Source organism: Lepus europaeus, chromosome 5, assembly GCF_033115175.1.
Source record: "Lepus europaeus isolate LE1 chromosome 5, mLepTim1.pri, whole genome shotgun sequence".
NCBI lineage: Eukaryota > Metazoa > Chordata > Mammalia > Lagomorpha > Leporidae > Lepus > Lepus europaeus.
The window spans coordinates 155,090,217-155,112,070 of NC_084831.1; the positions used below are offsets into that span (position 1 = coordinate 155,090,217).

Below are 21,854 nucleotides of genomic sequence, written 5' to 3' on the forward strand. Positions count from 1 at the left end.
TACCAAAGTGGCCTAAGATATTGAGTCTAATGAGACTTTCATGTGGTTGTAGAATTGATTCTCCCAGTTGGAAGTAAAAAGTAGAAATATATGAAAGTGGGGTGAAAAATAAGAGGAAAACAAATGCACAAATTTCCTTGGCCATAACACTTTGGGCTCCAGATTTTAAGGCCCCGTTTTCTATACGAATGCAACTCTACTGTCCAAGAGAAATATATGCTTTTAAGATAGACTTATGTGATTTTTTCCAACTCATACAATTTACAAATCAGGAAATGAAGATCCAGAGGCTTTAAATGACTTTCCCAAGACCACGAACTTATTTGGTAGAAGTCTCTTTTTCTTAGTCTCAGAATTTAAGAGGAAAGGACAATTCCCTACAGCTGTTTTATTTTTTTCCAACAAGAGGTGATTTTTTAATTCATTTACAGAAGATATAATTGCTTTAATGTATATGTTTTTAAATACTTTAAAAGGTACAGTGGTCACTAAATATTCCTCTGCAGACATACTACGTAAGAGCACCTATTCCCCAGGCCAGACCAAAATATTCCAAGGTCTGTAGACAGTGAGATGTTGAGTTTTGCAGTTTGGCTTTTTAAAATTAATTAATTTTTTTAATTAATCTGGTCATTACCTGCATTCATGGCTGGTCTTGTCCCACTGAGTATAGTATTTGGGGGTACCGAGGTCTTCTAAACCTTCCTTAAAATGCTGATGGATTGCATAGCTCCTTTCTTATGACAGATTCAAGGCCTGCTGGAAGGGTGAGATTTTTCTTCTCTTACTTAGAACTGTGCTTCATAGACCGGACTCAAATCACAGGGTCTCCTGTCTCCCCTGACAGCAGGCAGCAGCAGGGGCCCTGGGCCTACCTTTCCATGTTCTACGAGCAGGTTGCTCATCAGCCTCTGGATAGGGCTCGATTGGGAACTTTACATGTCTCCTTGCAAAAAGAAAAGGCAGAAGTTTCCAAAATGTATATGAAGCAAAGTTGAGGTTGTTAGCCAGTCTCTGTGCATCGGGCTTTGGAATCTCTCCAGCCCATTGCTAGTACTTCTCCTGGCATCAAAGAAGGGATTGGAGAAGAAAAACTCTAAAGAAATATGGCACAGATGGCAAAAAATCATGAAAAAAAAACTTGGCCTTGAGTGCAAGTCAGTAGCAACATGGATGCAAACATGCCAATAAAAAAGGCAAGTGGCCATTTTGAAGGATTTTTTTTTTTTTTAAATCTGGTGATGGAGCACCATGGGGGCAAATGTTCCATGGGCACTGAAAACAGAGCGAGCCACAAAATCACTTTTTCTCCAGGTGCTTTGTTTGGGTTGGAGAATACAGAGTCAGGGCACAGTTGGAAGAGACGTGTGTAGAGGGGAGGTGGGGCCAACCTCTCAGTGAGCATTCACTCAGGCAGCAGCTCTCTTCGGCTGATGACCACTTTCCTGCCTTCCTCTCCCCTCACCCCAAGATAGAAGGCTATGCCATGGACCTTCGTGGATCAGACCTCCCAGGCACTCACGGTGTGGGCCGCAGTGAATTCAGCAGCCCAAAGGTCAGAGCCGGGATGCTCTGGGATTGCCTGGCCCCCTCGGTTAACTGCAGACCAGAAGGGAGCCTGTGAACAGGCTTTGGAGCCACAGGAAGCGTGTTCCGACACTTGGTTGGAGGTCAGAAGCCACAGGGAGCCGTGTTCCAACACTTGGTTGGAGGTCAGAAGCCACAGGAAGATGTGTTCCGACACTTGACTGGAGGTCAGAGAGATTGCTCTCTGGCTCCCAAGGACGCTCTACAGAAACCCAGAATGAAACAGTTGCTGGCTGCACTCTCTCACCTTTCTTTCCATCGTTCATTTTGTTTTCCCACCTGATCTTCCCCAAATGCACCCCGCCAGCTTCACTTTTGCCCCAAATCCAAGTCGCACTCTAGGGAAAATCAAAATCACCTCCCTTAATCCTCTCCACTACATTTCAGCAAATCTGCGTAGATTGCCTACTACGTGCAGATTCCTGTGCAGGTCATCCTGGAGGTCGTAAAATGAAAGGGGCACCTAGTTCCTGCCCGTAAGGACCATGGAACCTAACACACAGAAGGAGCTGTTGTGGCAGTCACTGGTGCCAGGTGCCTTTGACTGCAGGTCAAGAGAAGAAAAGAACAAGAAAGGTTTCACGAGGATATGAAGGATAGCAGGGTCTTGAGAAGGAAAGTGGGAGAGGAGGCCATTCCAGGGAGAAGGCATAGCAAGTGGTGATGCAGGTAGGGAGGTAGCAAGAGCAAGAGCTGAGGTTTAACAGCACCACCCTGCTGCCCTGCCTGGCCTGTGACGGCTCAGCAGGGCCAATGACGTGAGAGCCCCAGCCGACCTGCACAGCAGCCCTGGCAGAGCCACGTGACAGTTCTTGTTGGCCTGTGTAGAAGTCCTCCAAGAGGTCTTCAAAGGGTTCAAGTAAGATGTGTATTATGGAAAAAAAAGAATGTGTGGATTTCGTTGTTGTTTTTTGTTATACCAAGGTGCACTTATCTTTTAGTTCCATTGCTTCGTGGAGCCTCCGAAGCCCTCTCGCATGCAGACTCGTGTCAGAGGCTCTCTGACCTCCCAGGGAGGCCTGCGAAGAGCCACAGCATCATCCAGAGACCCCGCTCCTTCCACGTGGTTCTTCCACGTGGTTCTCCTTCCACGTGGTTCTGCCGTCTTCTAAGGCTTTCGTGCCTGCAGCATTCAGCCTGAAGATGTGAGAAAGACAAAGGGGCACAGAATTATCCTGGAGAGTCTCAGAGGTCGACCCTTTTGCCCATATTCTGCTGCCCAGAATTCAGTCACATGCCTGACGGCAGGGAACGCTGGAAAATGTAGTGAGGGTTCATACCCACGAGGAAACGGCAGTGGGGTATGGTGGACTCATGGCAATCTTTGCTCCTAGAGTAAGCAACAGTAAATTCCCCAGATGTAACCAGCAATGATCTCCTGGAGCTTATCAACCCTCGGAATACTCCACCCACCGAAGGGAGGACCCCAGAGGTCATTTTCTCTGCAGGGCTGTTGCAAGAACAGAGGAATACATGCACGTGTCCCAAGACTTTCCAAGCCTCCAGTCAATGCATCACCAAGGAGAGGCAACAAGTATAGTGAGATGATCCCTCATGGCTTCGGATCACTGGGAAGATTGTATAACCTTGGTGAGCCTGGGGGACTAAGTCTCAAGGCTGCATACCAGGGAGCCCTTCTCTTCTCATGAGAACAACAGAAAAGGTTACTTGAAACTAAAAATGACTGAAAATCCCAATATACACTGTTACCCATATCCATTTGGAGACAGAGATCAAATGCAATGAATTCATATTAGAAAGCACTGTGCTTAGGTAGTAAAAGAAATCTTGAGCATTTTGGATATCCCCATGTGCCTACTTTGTAATTTGTTAAGTAAAGCGTAATGCAACCCTAACGTGCTATACCTCCCAGAGTTTGACATGCGCAGAGAAATGTACCACCACGGGAGCAAAGACATTTGAACTTGAAATGAAGAGAGGAAGTCCAGGGCGGTGGCGTAGCACATAAAGTCATCAGTTGTGATGCCAGCATTCCATACGGGCACTGCTTCATGTTCTGGCCGCTCCACGGCCAGTGCAGATCCCTGCTAATGGTATGGGAAAAGCAGTAGAGGATGGTCCAAGTGCTTGAATCCTGTCACCCACATGGGAGGATTGGAAGAAGCTCTTGGTTCCTGGCTTCAGCTTGGGCCAGCCCCAGCTGTCGTGGCCATCTAGGAAGTGAACCAGCAATCGATCTCTCTCTGCAACTCTGACTTTCAAATAAATAAATAAACCTTAGGGGAAAAAAAGAAAGAAAAAGAATGAAGACATGAGGCTGATTGATTCATTCACTCATTCAGCCAACCAGTCCACAGATTCTTATTGTGCAATTTTCCAGGTACCACGCTGGGGTCTAGCAATATAAAAATGAGTAATAAATAGTTCTCATTTGTCAGACACAAAAAAAGAAAAGCTACAGCCATAGCTGCTTCCTGGAAGTAGCCAAATGCAACTCCACAGGAAGGAATCAGCCCTGTTCTCCCTTAAATATATGCCATCCACTAGGGGTAACTGGTTTACCACATGGTGGAGGGTCCCATTACTCATTCTAAAGAAGGCAATACCGTATCCAGAGCTACCTCCTCTAGAAAGCTTTCCCTTATCATCAGAGCCCAAACTGAAAGCTCTCTATGTGTTTTATTTATGTGAGGCCACTCCCCTATCCTTGTAGATTTGTTTTAACCTTATCTCCCATGCCCTTGTATTGATGAGTTGTTAAATGGATATTTTCTTGGAGATATTTTCAAGGAAAGAAATTTACTAAGTAGTGCTGGTTATATAGTTGTTTTCCCCATGAGCTAAGTGCCAACCCATGAGAGCTGGCATGGCAGCCTGATCCGGAGCTCCAGGGCCGGCTATGTTAGTGAATCCTATTGCAAATTCTCCCTGCCACAGAGCATGTGCCCTGCTACCTTGAGCTGAGCGTGTCTGCAGTGGGTGTGGAGTATTCCATTATAGCCACACTCTCTGTCTCTCTGCCATCTCTTTTATGTAGATAGACAACAGTTTTGACACATAATGACTGATAAAATATTTACAAATGATAGTCCTAGAAGAAATACACAAAGAGTACTATGTTGGATATAAAAAAAAAAAAAAAAAAAAAAAACCTTGGGAATTTTTCAAGGAAATGGCCATGGATGAGGAGACAGCATTTGAGTGAAGAGGAAAGAAGAGACCAGAGGGAGGGATCCTGTGATGTCATAAGGGGCCCAGGAGGACATCAGACGATTGTGGGGATGTGGTTAAAGGAACAGTGCAGTTGTAGCTTCAGACTTTGGGGGGGGAAGAGGAGCCATGTGTCGAAGAGATTTCACAAATAAGACCAGTGTAAGCAAATAATGAAAGGTAGAATTAAAAGGGAGAGAATGACCCTGCGGGGGAAGCAGGACACACAGCAGACTCATAGAATGGCAAACGCCCCAAACAGCACTCTGGCCTCAGAATCAACCCTTGGGACATTCGGATCTGGATAAAATGTCCATGAGAGTCTCACAGGCACGGAAAGCCATGACATGGTGGCAAAAAACAATCTAAATGAAAGATCCTGGTGAACAAGACCCCAGCAGAAGGAACAGGCCATCAAGGATAGAGGCACCTTTCTCTGAAGGGAGGAAGGAACCTCCACTGTGACACGGCCTTGACTAAACAAGTTCAGAGTCGGTGAACTCAAGGGGCTTCCATAGCCTAGACAGCTCATAGCTCGGGTGATTGCTGACGTCATAAATAAGAGTGCCAATTGTTAAATCAACAACAGGAGTCACTGGGTACATGCTCCCCACGTAGGATCTCTGTCCTTAATGTGTTTTACTATGAAACTTAAAAACACTACTAGTCGAACAATACCCTATACCTTGTGCGGTTGTGTGAATGCGGCCTGTTGAAATCCTTGCTTAGTATATACTAAGTTGATCTTCAGTATATGAAGGTAATTGAAAATGAAATTCGATAAAGGGTGGGATGGGAGAGGGAGGGGGGAGGGCCACGGGAGGGAGGGAGGTTGGGGAGGGGAAGCCACAACAATATAAAAGTTGCACTTTGTAAATTCACATTTATGAAATAAAAAATAAAAAAGAGCCATTTGCCAATGTTCAAGTAGAAAAAGATATTTAGATGGAGACTGCCATACAGAACCCTTGTAACTATGGATCTGTTAGGGCCCCCCTTTCTCAGGGGACACTAATCTTGCCACCTGGGGAGGTATGATTGTTATAAATCATAAGCTCTTCTAAACAGAGATTCTATGCCACATTCATATATGACTTCCTTGGGTGTCTACTACAGAGTCAGGCCAAAGAAATTAAAAATAAATGAGTAAATTCCTAGGTGAGACAGACGACTCACTATCTCTGGCATGTTGCTTATAACATATATATATATATGTATATGTATATGTATATGTACATGTACTGTATTTTATATATGTATATATAAAATCTCAGAAGTTCTGAGCATAGATTTTTTTTTTTTGACAGGCAGAGTGGACAGTGAGAGAGTGAGAGAGAGAGACAGAGAGAAAGGTCTTCCTTTTGCCGTTGGTTCACCCTCCAATGGCTGCCGCGGCCAGTGTGCTGCGGCAGGCGCACTGCACTGATCCAAAGCCAGGAGCCAGGAGCTTCTCCTGGTCTCCCATGGGGTGCAGGGCTCAAGTACTTGGGCCATCCTCCACTGCCTTCCCGGGCCACAGCAGAGAGCTGGCCTGGAAGAGGGGCAACCGGGACAGAATTCAGCGCCCCGACCGGGACTAGAACCTGGTGTGCCAGCGCCGCAGGTGGAGGATTAGCCTATCGAGCCACGGTGCCGGCCCGCATAGATTCTTTTGGTCTGAAATATCTCCAGTGTCAAGGTCTCCCCAAAGGAGACAAATCAAGTTGAACTAGGGATGAATCAGGCTCAAGCTGTGGATGGCGCTCAAGCTTGTCACAGCCTTACTGTTCAGGACCAGAGATAAGCTGACAGCAACAGGATTTCCAGACAGGCTCAATTCTGCAGAGGTAGTGGCATGAAAGATCTATATCTATGTCAAGAATCCCGCAGAGGCAGTGAAATGAAAAGAAGGAAGAGGGAATTCCGCCCACACCCAGGAGTGCAGTTCTGTCCAGAGGAGAGATTAGACTTCTCTGGAAGTTCAGAAGATAAAGAGAAGGCAGATAGGGATGGGAAGAGGCTGCAGTTGGTTAGGACACAATAGCAGCTATGCATCGAGCACGTTTAGATCCCACAAAATGATGCCAATCCTCAGCCCACTCAGGGGCTACTCGAGAACAGAATCATTTCTACTTACTCTGGATAAGGTAGCCTGAAGAACCAGCTTGGAGATTTAGCCAGACTATCTGCAGAGAAGCAAGTGCACAATAAAGAGTGCATCAGGGGATTTTGGGCTTGGCAGAAATCTTGCCTAATTTATTCAGCAGTGAAAAGTGAAAAGTGCACTCAAGTTCAGCCAAGACGTTGCACCGTTTGATCCTAAGAAGTCCACCTACATCCCATACATATCTCTCATTCAGAAGGCCTGACTGCCCCGAGTCCAGGAGAGGAGGCTGACCTGAGAAGCGAGAACCCCTGTGTCAGGAGATGCAGGAACTCTTACCTCCTCACCCATGAAAGGGTGGAATACTTGGAAAGAGAGCAACACTTTAGAGTATGCCTACTGGAGCATTGTCTCCACCATCTTTCAATGGACGGAAGAAAGAGGAGTTGCAATTAGCCAGATCAGGAGCAGAGGGAGACTGACAGTGGGCACCCATGTGGGAAACTAGTGTTTTCACTAAGGAAGAAAGTGAGAGACTGTAGTCCTTTTACTATGACCACTAGCACCATAATGGCTCCTGGAGTGACAACTGTCTTTGCAGAGGAAAATACCCTAACAAGCTACTTAGGATGGAGGGTGAGATACTGAGTGTAATACACACATAGGTGTTCTACAGGAGAGCATAAGAGGAGTTTGGGTTGTTTGTTTTCTACTGAAAGATGGAAGGAAGTGAGAAGAACCACGACGTAGAACTTGGAGGGTGACTGAAATTTCTCCCGTGCCAAGGCAACCAAGGAAATTGAAGAATCACTGTATTCCTAAAGTTGCACTTACGAAATTTGTACACATTGAATAAAAGGTTTCTTTGGGAAGAAAAGAATGAGGATCATCTCAGGTTCAAGGTGACAGTCATATTGATACAGCTTCAAATTCTCTTGTTTTTTTTTTTTTTTTTTTTTTTTTTTTTTTACAGTCAGAGTGGATAGTGAGAGAGAGAGACAGAGAGAAAGGTCTTCCTTTTGCTGTTGGTTCACCCTCCAATGGCTGCTGTGGCCGGCGCACCGCGCTGATCCGAAGCCAGGAGCCAGGTGCTTCTCCTGGTCTCCCATGCGGGTGCAGGAACCAAGGACTTGGGCCATCCTCCACTGCCCTCCCGGGCCACAGCAGAGAGCTGGCCTGGAAGAGGGGCAACCGGGATAGAATCCGGTGCCCTGACTGGGACTAGAACCTGGTGTGCCGGTGCCGCAAGGCGGAGGATTAGCCTGTTAAGCCACGGCACTGGCCCAAATTCTCTTCTTACACCTCAAAATTCCTTATCAAAATCTGCTGATCACAAAGATTGCTTTTAGGTGTAAAAACTGTGGAAATGCAGGGGGTGGTTTTAATTTTGTGGTTTGGTTGATGTTGTATGAAATGGAAACAGCACAAGTGGAACAATGAGACCAACCACAAATGGAAGAAGCAAAAGTCTGGATACAGGGCTAGCGAGGAAAACATGATGTCCCGAGAATTCATAGTAATCCTGGAGACTGTCTCATGGAATGTGGAATTGGTGGCTGAACCAACCTCATTTAGATCTTGAGGAGAAGAGAAGACAAGGCCAGTATCAGGGTTACAATGCTAACAACAAAAACCTGCACAGATTGAGGTACTGTAGCTCATGTCTTCTCATGAATGTGTGATCTCCAAATCTCATCTTCTCTCTCTCCACAGTATGTGACCCTGCCCAGACTAGCGTGTGGATCCAAGACCAGCAAAATGCTTGGGGAGGTGTGGGGCAGGGAGACAGAAGACAGAGCTGAATGAAGAGGAAGAAGAGTAGTGTGATATTTCTGAGCCCCACCTTGTTCCTGGTCTAGAGTAAGTCAAGAGCTCCCCAAACCCATCCATAACTGGGAGGTGGGAACTCTATCTGGGTCTCCCATGAGGGTAACAGGGAGCAGCCACTTGGGCCATCATCACTTACTGCCTCCCAGAGTGCACAGCGGCAGGAGGGTGGAGTCAAAAACAGAGCCAGGACTCAAACCCAGGGACTCCAATATGGGAGAACTAGCAGATGGGAGATCGCTCGCTCGCTCTCTCTCTCTCTGTCTCTCTCTCTCTCTCTCTCCATTTCAAGTAAATAAAACAAGTAAACATTTTAAGCTGTAAAGGGATGACCTTCTTACTATCGTTTCTCCAGACAGCCGAGACTCTGACCTGAAGACCCACTGTGAAAACCTTGTCCCAAAGATACTCAGACTGGCTCTGCGCCCGGATGAAGCACAGCAGCCTCCAGTGCGCGTTTCCCTAAGGAAGAAATGCAGCCCAGGAGAGGACTACTTGATAACAATCAAAGGAAAACAAAAGTTGCTTCCTGTTGCAGTTTGTAGCCTACTTCTGACTTCCAGCTTCGCTGTCTACTTATGAATATTAAAAAGGAAAGATGCTATCAACCACCGTGGGGAGTTTGTAATAAACCACCATATCTTGGCTTCTATTGATTAATTATAATTCATTATCCACACAGGTGATGGGGATTTGTGTTGCTTCCACCTCCTGGGGATTATCAGCAGCCAGATCTTCTAAACACCCAGGTGGGAAAACAGGACCAACTCAGTGCAGTGACTTGGGGTTGCTAAATGTTGTGTTTCATTGGTTTCCCTACTATCCTCCCACTGATAGGCAAATTTCTAATTCAGAACACCTTGGAGCTGCATCTGGAGACAAGAACAACACAAGAGGTTTTTCTCCAAGGAGAAGAACGTATAGGACTGGAAAAGCATAAAGTGTTCCAGACTGTCCCTCTCTGTGCTGTTTGCTGTCAGGCCCAAAGCTCATGCCTTCTCCCCTCCGTGCCACATTCCCTTCCCTGACCCTCGTCTCAGCCCTTCTGGCTCATTCTCAGACCATCTTCTTCAGAAGTCTCTTCTGACCCTCCAGGTGAGGCCAAGAGCTTCTTTCTATGGCCATGTGTTCCCTGTGCACACCCTGCTACTGCGCTTACCCCTAGGTGTGCAAGGGACCTGTGCGTGTATCTCTCAAGAAGAGGGCTGGTAGAGAGAAGGATTATGTCTTATTCTGCTCCGCATGATTTGATTCTAGTCCCACGAATGGCACATGGCAGGTGTTGAGTCCCCAGTGAACTGAACTAAATGGTATCAAACATACTGCGATGTGATTCTAACATCATTTCTTTCTCCTTAATGACAGCAAGTAAGTTATACTGATATGTCTCATAGTCGGGATGCTAAATTAAGGGCAAAGACTTTTTAAACCTTTCTAGAGATCTCTGCTCTCTAAAACAACATGTGTGACACTTCCGTTACTGTGATTGAACAGCAATACTTTTCGGTTTTTTTTTTTTTTTCTTTTGAGACACACTTTGAGTTTCTTTTTATCGAAAGTTCCTTTTGCTAAGTTCTCCATGTTCTGGCCTGTGTTCCTAGGCAAATGTCTGTGAGGTATACAGGCACTCTGGGAGTGCAGCCCCACAGGCTGAGTGGAATGACTCATGGCTGTGGATGGCTTCTGAGTTCAGCTTTGAGAAACCCACACAAAACTTAGCATAATAAGGACTTTTGACTGGATTTCCAAATGCATGGAGTAATTTTTAACTGTATTTAAGGGGCGGCGCCGTGGCTCACTTGGTTAATCCTCTGCCTGCGGCGCCAGCATCCCATATGGGCGCCGGATTCTGTGCCGGTTGCCCCTCTTCCAGTCCAGCTCTCTGCTGTGGCCCGGGAGGGCAGTGGAGGATGGCCCAAGTGCTTGGGCTCTGCACCCCATGGGAGACCAGGAGAAGCACCTGGCTCCTGGCTTCAGATCGGCGCAGTGTTGGCCGTGGTGGCCATTTGGGGAGTGAACCAATGGAAGGAAGACCTTTCTCTCTGTCTCTCTTTCTCTATGACTCTACCTGTCAAATAAATAAAAGATAAAACAATTGCATTTAAAAGGATTATTTTCTGCTTATCATCCCTTCCGTGTTGCCAGCATCAGGCTGCAACACCAGAAAGGTCTAAGTATTATCAGGAGTCTTCTGGACAGCTTTCTCTCCCACCCCTTCTCCTCATTCCTCTCAGGGTTTCCAAAATCAAGCATAAATCAAGAGTAGCTCTAGAAAGGCCCTGAAGTCTTTGGCTAACACCTCCGTCCACCAGGACAGATCTTTTCAATTCTATGCATTTATTGAAGCCCAGGACTTGACACTCTCAAGATTATCTAAGGTGCTCATAGGACGTGGTACTCCAGGGTTCCTCAAATGCATTTTTATTATTTAAAATTAGGACATTGAGAAGCATTAGAAATTTCGACAGATCTAGAATCAGGAGACCTGTGGGAAACCTAGAATACTCGATAGAAAGAAGTGGTGTATGAATAGATAAATAGCTAAGTAGGAGGGAGGAAGGGAGGTAAGAGACTCCCCTGGCAATGCTCTCCTCGTGTTCTCAGTTTTCAGCTCGCAGAATTGGATGGGCCGGACGAGCTGAGCGCTGCATGCTGACCTCTGTGTGGTAACCCATGCCCAGCCTTCCTTTCCACCCGTGTTCGTTCCCGTTCTCCCTGGTATACTCTTTCTTCCATGGACCTTTCCAAGGTGACCGTAGACCTGCTAAAGTCTGCTTTCCAAAATCTCACTGCGTAATTGCCCTGGAATTCTGAAGTGTTCTCGTTTTATGGCTCCTCCTGCCATGGTGGCCAGCCACCCTTCAACCTTGCAACGTTTCCTGCATGTTTACAAGTACCGGAGAAAGGCACCTGACTTCCTGGTTTCCTGTGGAGCAGGATTCTGAGCTGGCCTGAAAAGTCAGTGTGACTTCCTTAAGTGCCTCAGTCTCCGTCCTGCAGAGAAGTGGAGCTGCCCCAGCTCCCAGGCACCTGTTTTTCATTGTATCAGCCTCCATATTAGCCACAGGCTTTAGTTTCACAGCCTGGGATGAGCCGTCATTGCCTCCCCCAAAACACCTCCGGCCTGTGAAGAGCTGTCACAGATATCTCCTCGCATTGATAGTTTTCTTTTTAATATTTATAAACATGAAAGTATTTTTCTCTCCCCCACTTGAAATGTATATATTCATTCATTAAAACGCATTGACGTTGCCGGGGTAATGGCCTGTCGACAGATTTACAGCAGGAACCACCTCACTGCCTGCAGGCCTGTACAATTTAATATAATTAAGAGGCTTCTGTTTGGAATCTCAGCTAATTAATATTCATGCTTCCCTCCTTGCACCTGCCACTCCTGATCTGCTGTCTTTTAGCAGATTGATAGTGGCCCAATTAATCTCAGCAGCAGTCAAAGCAAGGCAGGAGGGGGAAGAAAGGGGACCGTGCCATCGTGGTGTTGGCTTTCTCATGAGAAAAGAACATTTTAACTAACAGAAATCTCCTCCTAATTGATGAGGAATATCGAGGAAGTGTCTCTATCAAGATGGGAATGTGGGAGGAATGGAACTCTTGTATGGGAATTGTAGGTTCACTCACTCTGAAAATTTACTCATTTTTAAGAGTTCGCCCATTTTAGTCACATTAACATCACAGAGCAGGAAGTATACAGATGTTTTAAGTCCAATAAAATGGGAAAACGGCAGAAGACAGGTGTCACTATTCATTCAGCAGCTGAGAAAACCCATTCACACAAACGAATGTCGTTCACGTGCACGGTAAATTCAACAGCCACTCAGAGCTCTGTGGGTTGTCACGTGAGCGCCGCCTCCATCTGCTCTGGCTACTTTAACAACATACCTCAGCATGGGTGGTTTACAAACACCAGAAACTTAGTGCTCTCAGGTCTAGAGGCTGAGATGGATTCTGTGTCGGGTGAGGGTCCACCCTGTTTCCCAGGGTGCACCTTGTTCGTGCATCCTCCCGAAGGGACCGACTCTGTGCCCTGGTGAGGGAGAAGGGACAGAAGAACCCAATTTCCTCCCTCAAGCCTTGTACAAAGGCACTAATCTCAGCTCTGAAGGTCCCACTACTCAATGAACTTAGACAGGGATTTAGGAGGGACACAAGCAATCACACCACTGCGGCCACTTACTTTTCTTTGCCTCTTAGTGGGAACTGTTTTGTCATAAAAAGAAAATACTAAAGCAGGTGGGAGGATGGTATTGACAACCACACTTCCGTTAGGTGTGTGGAAGCCTGTCACAAAGCGGAGAGTTAAGCTCTCCCTGTTTGACTTCCAAGAACACGGCTGAAAATCTTGCACTGGTGATGAGATACTCCATGACCATGGACATGAGCTTGAGTGAGACCTAGCTCTGCCTTCCCGCACATAGTTGCCTTTCCCAACTGTTGCTGTCTTAAAAACATGCCATCCTGTGACAAGAGCAAGAGCCACTAGAGAGAGTCCCCCCCAAAGCAGAACATCTCACATTTGCTCTAGCTGATGCAGGCCAGCTCACTTCACCAGGGTGAATCTTACCCCCAAAACAGAGCAACACCTCCTTCCAAGGGTTGTTGTGAGGACTACATGAGAAACAGACAATAGTGCCTAATGCAACATCAGTAAATGTTCTACTCACACACCCACAGAAAGGGAGTAATGGCTTCCACACTGTTGGATGGAGTGCAGAAACAAGGCTCTTCTCCACATTTTGGCACTGTGGCGTAGTGGGCTATGCCTCTACCTGCGGCGCTGGCATCCCATATGGGCGCCAGTTTGTGTTCTGGCTGCTCCACTTCTGATCCAACACTCTGCTTATGGCCTGAGAAAGCAGTAGAAGATGGCCCAAGTGCCTGGACCCTGCACCCATGTGGGAGACCAGGAGGAAGCTCCTGAATCCTGGCTTCAGATCGGCCCTGCTCTGACCATTGCAACCCTCTGGGGAGTGAACCAGCAGATGGAAGATCTTTGTCTCTCCCTCTCTCTGTCTGTGGCTCTTCTTTTTAAATAAATAAATAAAACAAACTCATTCCCTTGGCCCCAAAAATGCATAAAAGGTAAACAATTCCAAAACGGAAGTTTGAGTCTGTATCTGAGCCCATCTCATCCAGTGCACTGGGTATGAATAATGCAACAAAGAAGAGTTACAGAGGCAAGATAAAAATAAACCAAAAGCACCGGATTTATGCAACAGGTACATCCAGTTTGTCTTGTTGATGAGTCACTGGTCTGAGAAATCTGTTTAGGTTCAGCAGGAAGTCTATGAACAGGCTGCTGCCTGACCGACCTTCCACCGTGGTCACCCTCATTGTGAGCATGGGGCTCTTTATTTTTAGAGTCTGGGTGATGGCAGCCTCCAGGATGAGATCATGTGGGAGCTGTATTGCTGACCCATCTAACCAGCGTGCCCTTTGCCGTTCCCTCTGTCCAAGCCCCAGCCACTCTCTAGAGCTGTCTCGGGTCCTTTCCTCTGGAAAGCGTTCCCCTCACCCTGGTCGGAAACAATGGCTGCTTACTCTGGGTGCTGCCCTGTTATCATTTTTACAAGTTCCTCTCCCCTGGTGATAACGATATTTGCAAACAGTTATTACAGATTTTCCAAGTTCCAAATATAGCTTTCCGTGTTTTATGGGCACTATCTCAGGTAAATTTTAGCAGGTATATATTTTAGTTCTCCCTCATTTACTGATGATAAAACTAAAGTCTAGGGAAAATCACGAATATCTTATCCATGACCACACAGCTGGTAAGACAGGGCTAGGGCCAAGGCAGCCGGACTCCAGGCCCTTGTTCTTTTTCTGTGTTGTTTCTTCCACAATGCTTAGTACACACCAGGAGCTCAAAAGAGGTTTTCACCCTGGGTGAGGGTCACCTTGGTGGTGGAGGATGATGGCTGCCCTCTATCATGGATAAGCCTGGCCCTCTCTAGTCTGTCATTGCCACCAGGACGTTGCTAATGAGCTTCCTTTTCTGTCCCAGGCATGCCCAAAATTTGATTAAAGTCAAAATTTCTTCTAAATGGAATCATCTCATGAAGAAGGCATGGGGGAAAATATGCTTACATTTCTTTTTTTTTTTTTTTTTTTTAGTCTCTGTTTTACCAAAATGTTACTATACGTGCTGAGCCTGAGCCCCAGCTACAGCGAATCAAGGGTTGAGTCAAAATGATGGGAAGCCTGTGTGGATTTTGTCCTGGGGTCGCAATCTGCTAACCTAAATCAACACGGTGAAGGGAAACTCCAGAGATGGATCTGAGCTACGTTCTGGAGTATCATGAAGTATCCTTCAGTCTCTCTCAGGTAGTTACTTGCAAAACTAGGGTCATAACCCCCCCCCCGACCCAGTCACACTGAGATTGCATGTGTGTGGTACGGGTGGCAGGGGTGTTCTGGGAGAAAGTGGTAATTGTCATGACTCCTCAAGGGTAAGCTCATATAGGCTGCCTGCCTTTAACCTGAGCCCACAGAAGATACCTGAAATGCATTGCCCTCCACTTCTCAAGACGCCAGCAGGACACGAACGTCATCTGACACAGGACACAGTGCATCCATGAGAAAACTGTGAGGCCTCTACCAATCCTTCAGTGAAGAACTGTAGGAGGGAGAAGAGATAACGGATCTCAACCCTCTCATTGCACAGATGGAGAAACTGAGGCCAGAATCAGGGAAAGTTTGTGGAATGAGCAAATAGCCAACTGTAACGAGACAAAACAACTGGTTTATAGAAGTGCCAAGATGAGGACTCCACTCTCCAACCTTTTGTCTATCCTGTGCTGTGTTTTTCTTCTCATACTTTCCATTCTGATAAACATCTTAACAAGTGGGAAGTAGGGAAGGAAGCAGAAGAGGGTGAGAGAAAAGAAATAGGTGGTTCTTTTTGAAACAATTTATGAAGAAACTAGGGAAAATGTTGTTTGGATTTAAAAAAGTGAAAAAAATGAAATTGCTCAAAAATCTAGAACATTATAAGCATGTAACAAGAATATGAGAGAAATATGAAAGAGAGCTGTAGAGTTTGAGGGAAACAAGCGAAAGATAATCTGTGCCAGTGAAGGTTCTCTGGAAAAACAGAAACAACAGGAGATGTCTATGATGAGAGAGAGAGAGGGGGGCTATAAAGAATGAGCTCACACAATTACGGTGACCCAAGAAAGTCAGTGGTATAGTTCCCATTGAGAAGCAAGGGAGCCAGTGACCCCCACAGAGCCCTCCACAGTTGGAAGGGTCATACCATTCCTAAAATTGGAGACTTTTCACAATCCATACTCTCCCACGAAATATCTGGAACAACTCGGGCTAAATCTGAAGCTCAGAAACGTTGTCTTCTGGCCTGGTGTTGTCCCTCTTGCGTTGTTTCTGTAAAGGGCACCACATAAATATTTTAACATCAAATTATATTTATTTTAGTATTTTATTAATATTTTAAAATATTTTTGTCATCATTAGTGAACAATGATTTTCACAAACCAAAATACCTAATTTAAGTATACTATTCATGAGAAGAAATAATTAAAAGACACATTTTATTTTGGCAAAAAAAAAATTCCACGCACGGTTTTTTCATAATGCATATTTTATGAACATTTTGGAGGTTTTCCATGTGCATGAATTTCAAAAATTAATTTGGCACCAAAATAAACCTACCTTGTAATTACACTTCCAGGGCCAGCGCTAGGGTTCAGCAGGTTAAAGCCTCAGCCAGCAACGCCAGCATCCCATATGGGCACCAGGTCGAGTCCCAACTGCTCCACTTCTGCTCCAGCTCCCTGCTAGTGTGCCTGGGAAAGCAATAGAGGATGGCCCAGGTGCTTGGGACCCTGAACCCATGTGAGAGACCTGGAAGAAGCTCCTGGCTCCTGGCTTCAGATCAGCTCAGCTCCAGCCATTGTGGCCATTTGGGGAGTGAACCAGTGGATAGAAGACCTCTCTCTCCATCTCTACCTGTCTCTGTAACTCTGTAACTCTGTCTTTCAAATAGATAAATACATGCTTTAACTACACTTTCCATGAGCATTTTGAAGTATCATTATATACCATTTCCATCACCCTCGAGTTCCCGTTTGTTTCAGTCAATTTCTCTACCTCTTGCTCTAGACAGCTAATGACTTCTGTTATAGATTAGATTGACCAGTTATTGAACTTCTTACAAATGAAAGATGGGGTATGCATTCTTTTATCCAGTATCTTTCATATAGCATAATGCACTTGAGAGTCCTCTGTGTTGTTGCACGTATTAGTAGTAGTTTATTTTCTTCACCGTCATATGTAATAAACCTCCCCCAACCAGTCATATTGAGATTGCAGTGTGAGTGTGTGTGCACATGTGTGCAGAGCTTGTATGTGTGTGCACATGTGTGTGTGTAGTGCTCTTTGCAGAAAGTGCTATAGTCAAGACTACTCAAGGGCATGTAATAAGTACATATTACATACAAGTAGACAAACCACAAGTTTGGAACTATTATGATTTAAGTATCTATGAACCATCCTGTACAAATCTTGTGTGTTTTCATTTCTCTTGAAAAGGGATTACTGAGTTGTACAGCATATGTGTACTTTATTTAAAAAAACTGCCAGACTCTTTTTGCAAATTGGTTGTACCAGCAGGGTATAAGAGTTTCAATTGTTCCACATTATTGTCAGCACTTCATGTAGTCATTTTTTTTTTCTATTTTGGTAAATATGTAGTGGAATGTCATTGTAATTTTAATTGTTTTTCTGATGTGTAATCCTATTAAGTATATTTTCATGTGCTTGTTGACCACTTATGTGTATTCTTTTTTTAATATAATTTGAGAGGTAGAGAAAGAGCGAGAGCAAGCTCCCATCCACTGGTTCACTCACCAAATGCCCACTGGAAGCCAGAAATTCAACCTAGATCTCCTACATGAGTGCTACAGATTCAACTACTCAAGCCATCACCACTTTCTATGTCCCAGGGCCCACATTAACAGGAAGCTGGAACTAGGAACAGAACTGAGCCTCAAACCCAGGCACTACAATATGAGAAGCCAGCATCTTTCTGTTAGGCTAAATGCCTGTGCTATGTCTTCTTTGCGAAGCGGATAAAACATGTTGCCATTTCTTATTGGGCTATGTTTATTTTTATTTTGAAGCTGCAAATGTTCCTTATATATTCTAAATACAAGTCTTTTGTCTTATACACTATCACAAGTATTCTTTCTCAATCCATGTCCTGAATTCTTTAATAGTAGCTTTTCAGGAGATTGTATTTTGATTCAGTCTAAGTCATCATTCTTTCATATTTTCTTTGTCAAAATACAGCTTTGCTTATCAAAGTTGCAAAATTTTTTTCTTTTTCTCCTCTAGAAGTTTCATAGTTTAAACTTTTATGTTAAAAATGTTTCTGTGGGGGCCGGCACTGTGGCACAGTGGGTTAACGCCCCAGCCTAAAGCACCGGCATCCCATATGGGCGCTGGTTCAAGTCCCGGCTGCTCCTCTTCCAATCCAGCTCTCTGCTATGGGAAAGCAGTGGAAGATGGCCCAAGCCCTTGGGCCCCGGCACCTACATGGGAGACCCAGAGGAAGCTCTTGGCTCTTGGCTTCAGATTGGCACAGCTATGGCCGTTGCGGCCATTTTGCGAGTGAACCATCGGATGGAACACCTCTCTCTCTCTCTCTCTCTGCCTCTCCTCTCTCTGTGCAACTCTGACTTTCAAATAAATAAATAAATAAATATTTTTAAAAAAGAATGTTTATGTGGGGCTGGCACTGTGATGTAGTGGGTAAAGCCATAGCCTGCAGTGCTAGCATCCCATATGGACGCTGGTTCAAGTCCTGGCTGTTCCACCTCTAATCCAGCTCTCTGCTATGGCCTGGGATAGCAGTAGAAGATGATTCAAGTCCTTGGGCCCCTGCACCCATGTGGGAGACCCAGAGAAGCTCCTTGCTCATGGCTTTGGATCAGCACAGCTCCAGCTGTTGCTGCCAACTGGGGAGTGAACCAACAGATGGAAGACCTCTCTCTCTCTTTGCCTCTCCTTCTCTCCCTGTGTAACTCTAACTCTCAAATAAATAAATCCTTTTTTAAAAAAAAGGATGTTTATGATAGAGAGTGAGGCTCAAGGCTGATATTTTCCATATGAATATTCATTAGTTCTGGCATCATATACTTAAAAGACTAGCCTATTGAATTGTGCCTTACTCCTTTGTCTAGACGAATCAGCCACATCCATAGGGATCTTCGTCTTGACTTTGTGTCATGTACTATCCTTACACAAGCAGGACACCCTTTGGAATACTGTAGCTTTGTATAATGCTCCCTACTCTGTTTTGCTTTTTTAAAATTGTTTTGGCTATGCAAGGCCTTTTACATTTCCATATAAATTTTAGAATGAGCATGTCAATTTACACAGAACCTATGAAATAAAAGCTGGGATTGCAGTGAATCTGCTAACCGACTTGAGGGAGAACTGACTTAGAATATTAAGTCTTTGGATCCAGAAGCACGCCATATCTCTCCATTTATTCAATTCTTTAGTTTTCATTATCCATGCTTTATAGTTTTCATTACACAAGCATTAAAAGTATTTTGCTAAATTATCCCTAAGAATTTGTGATTTTGTGTTTTATATTGGATACTGTAAGGGTATTACATTTCAGTCTAAATTTTTTAATTGTGTGTAGCTGGTATGTAGAAATAAAATTGATTTTATATATTAATCTTGTACCCTATGATCTTAGAAAACTTATTTAGTAGTTCTAATATATTTATTTTAAAATATTTTCAGGTTTTTAATTAAACTATATCATTGTATTAGTTTGCTAATAAAATACCATAGACTGAGTAGTTTAAACAGCAGAAATGCAGCGCCCGCACTTCTGGAGGTCAGAAGTCAGATCAGGATGGAGGCAGAGCTGTTTTCTCCTGAGGCTTCTCTCCTTGAGTGGAACATGGCCATCTTCCCCCTGTGTCCTCAGGTGCTCTTTCCTCCATACATGTGCGCCCCTGATGTCTCTTTGCGTGTCCACATTTTCTCTCATTATAAAGACGCCGTTCACATTGGAACAGGGCCTATCCTAATAGCCTCATTCACGTTTTGAGGTGCTGGAAGTTAGGGCTTCCACATATGAATTTGAGAGGAGCACAAGTCACCTCGTAACAACCATTGTGCTGTCTGCAATTATATACGCATGCGTGTGCGTGTGTGTGTGTGTGTGTGTGTAAAATCCTTCTGTGAATTACTCAGGGTTCTTCCGAGAAGCAGACCCAACAGGATATCTATTATACAGAAAGAGATATTAGAAAGGATTGGCTCCCATGACTATGGAAGATGAGAAACCCACATTTGGTCTGTAGGCTAGAGAACTAGGAAAGCTGATGATGTGACTCTAGTCCAAACTCGAAGGTCAGACAACCAGAGTAGCCAATTGTGTAGGTCCTACCCTGAGTCTGAGGGCCAGGGAGCTGGCTGTGTACCTCTGGCCAAGCCCCAAGGCAAGAGGGCAGAATGTGCATGTAGGAGGGCTGGAGAAAGTGGAAGTCCCTGGTGTGGGCACAGAGAGCCTCTGTGCTTCCTCCACCCGCTTGCTTGTTCTATCTGGGCCCTCAGCTGACAGGTCGGTGCTCAGCCACACTGGTAACGGTAATCTTTACTCAGTCTACTCATTAACATGCTAACTTCTTACACAAGGACCCTCACAGACACACTAAGAAAATGTATTTTATCAGCTAATATAGGCCTCCCTTAGCCCGATCAAGTTGACACATAAGATTAACTAACACAACCTGCTAGGGATTACTGGCAAACTGTTCAATACATGTTATGGAAACAAACATCCTAAAATATAATTAAAAAAATGAGCAACCTTGACTTGCTCATAATCTTAAGTGGAAAATATTGGATTGTTCGTCATGAAGTATGATATTCACTGCAGTTTTTTGTAGTCACTCTAAGTCAGAAGCACAATAAAATGTACCTCTAACCCTTGTTTATTAAGACTTAGAAACATGAACAGGAGTATATTTTTTAAATGCTTTTCCTGTTTCATAATTCCTGGTAACATACAACTTTGTTATGAAATCTACTTTTTCTGATATTAACAATGACTCCAGTTTTGATTTGATTAGTGCTTATACAGTGTATATTTTCATCTGTTTATTTTATTTGTGACTTTTTGTTTAAAGTCACATATACTTTTCATATGTGTATACAAATAAGAATAATTGATTTTATTTATTTATTCATTCTAATGTCAGTTCTTTCACTGAAATGTCTGAAGAGATTATATTTATCATGATTATTTTTGTGGCTAAGTTTGAAGTGACTGTCTTAATAGTTGTTCTTATCTGTCCTATAATTATTTCTTTTATGTTCTTTCCCAACTTCCTTTTGGAGTAAATTAAATTCAATGCTGTATTTTTAAAGATTTTTTTTTTTTGACAGGCAGAGTGGACAGTGAGAGAGAGAGAGACAGAGAGAAAGGTCCTCCTTTTGCCATTGGTTCACCCTCCAATGGCCACCGCGGCCGGCGCACCGCGCTGATCCGAAGCCAGGAGCCAGGTGCTTCTCCTGGTCTCCCATGCGGGTGCAGGGCCCAAGGACTTGGGCCATCCTCCTCTGCACTCCCGGGCCACAGCAGAGAGCTGGCCTGGAAGAGGGGCAACCGGGACAGAATCCGGTGTCCCAACCGGGACTAGAACCCGGTGTGCCGGCGCCGCAAAGCGGATAAATGCTGTATTTTATGATTGAGTTTTATCTCTCCTATTGGCACATCTCTACCTTTCTGTTGTTCAATTTTCTGTTTGCATGTGGAGGTGTGTGTGTGGTTGCTTTTAAGTGTTTTAAATAAATATTCTTTTAAGAATTTATTTATTGATTTTAAAGCCAGGGTTAGACAATCACACACAGAGAGACAGAGACACAGAGAGAGGGCAATCTTCCATTTGCTGGTTCACTCCCCAAATGACTACAATGGCTGGGGACGGGCCAGGCTGTACCACTTACATCAGTATTCTTCCATTTCCTCCCTCCCAACCTTCGTGCTGTCACATATTTTATATCTGCATGTATTACTACTCCTGCTTCAAACCATTGATCATCTTTTGAAGAAATTTGAAAATGAAAAAATTTAATTTACTCATGTATTTACAATGTTTAAGCTTCTTTACTTCTTTGCATTGCTCTA

The 21,854-nt window shown here is 44.6% G+C and overlaps 1 long non-coding RNA gene across 1 annotated transcript; it reads right to left on the minus strand.

The window, feature by feature from the left end:
• Positions 1 to 387: 387 nt before the first annotated feature.
• On the minus strand, positions 388 to 15,317 carry LOC133760456 (uncharacterized). Its single transcript, XR_009865985.1, has 3 exons — positions 15,182 to 15,317; positions 3,454 to 3,824; positions 388 to 2,724 (listed from the first exon to the last, which is right to left on the minus strand). It is a non-coding gene; the product is annotated as an uncharacterized LOC133760456 (long non-coding RNA).
• Positions 15,318 to 21,854: the final 6,537 nt, after the last annotated feature.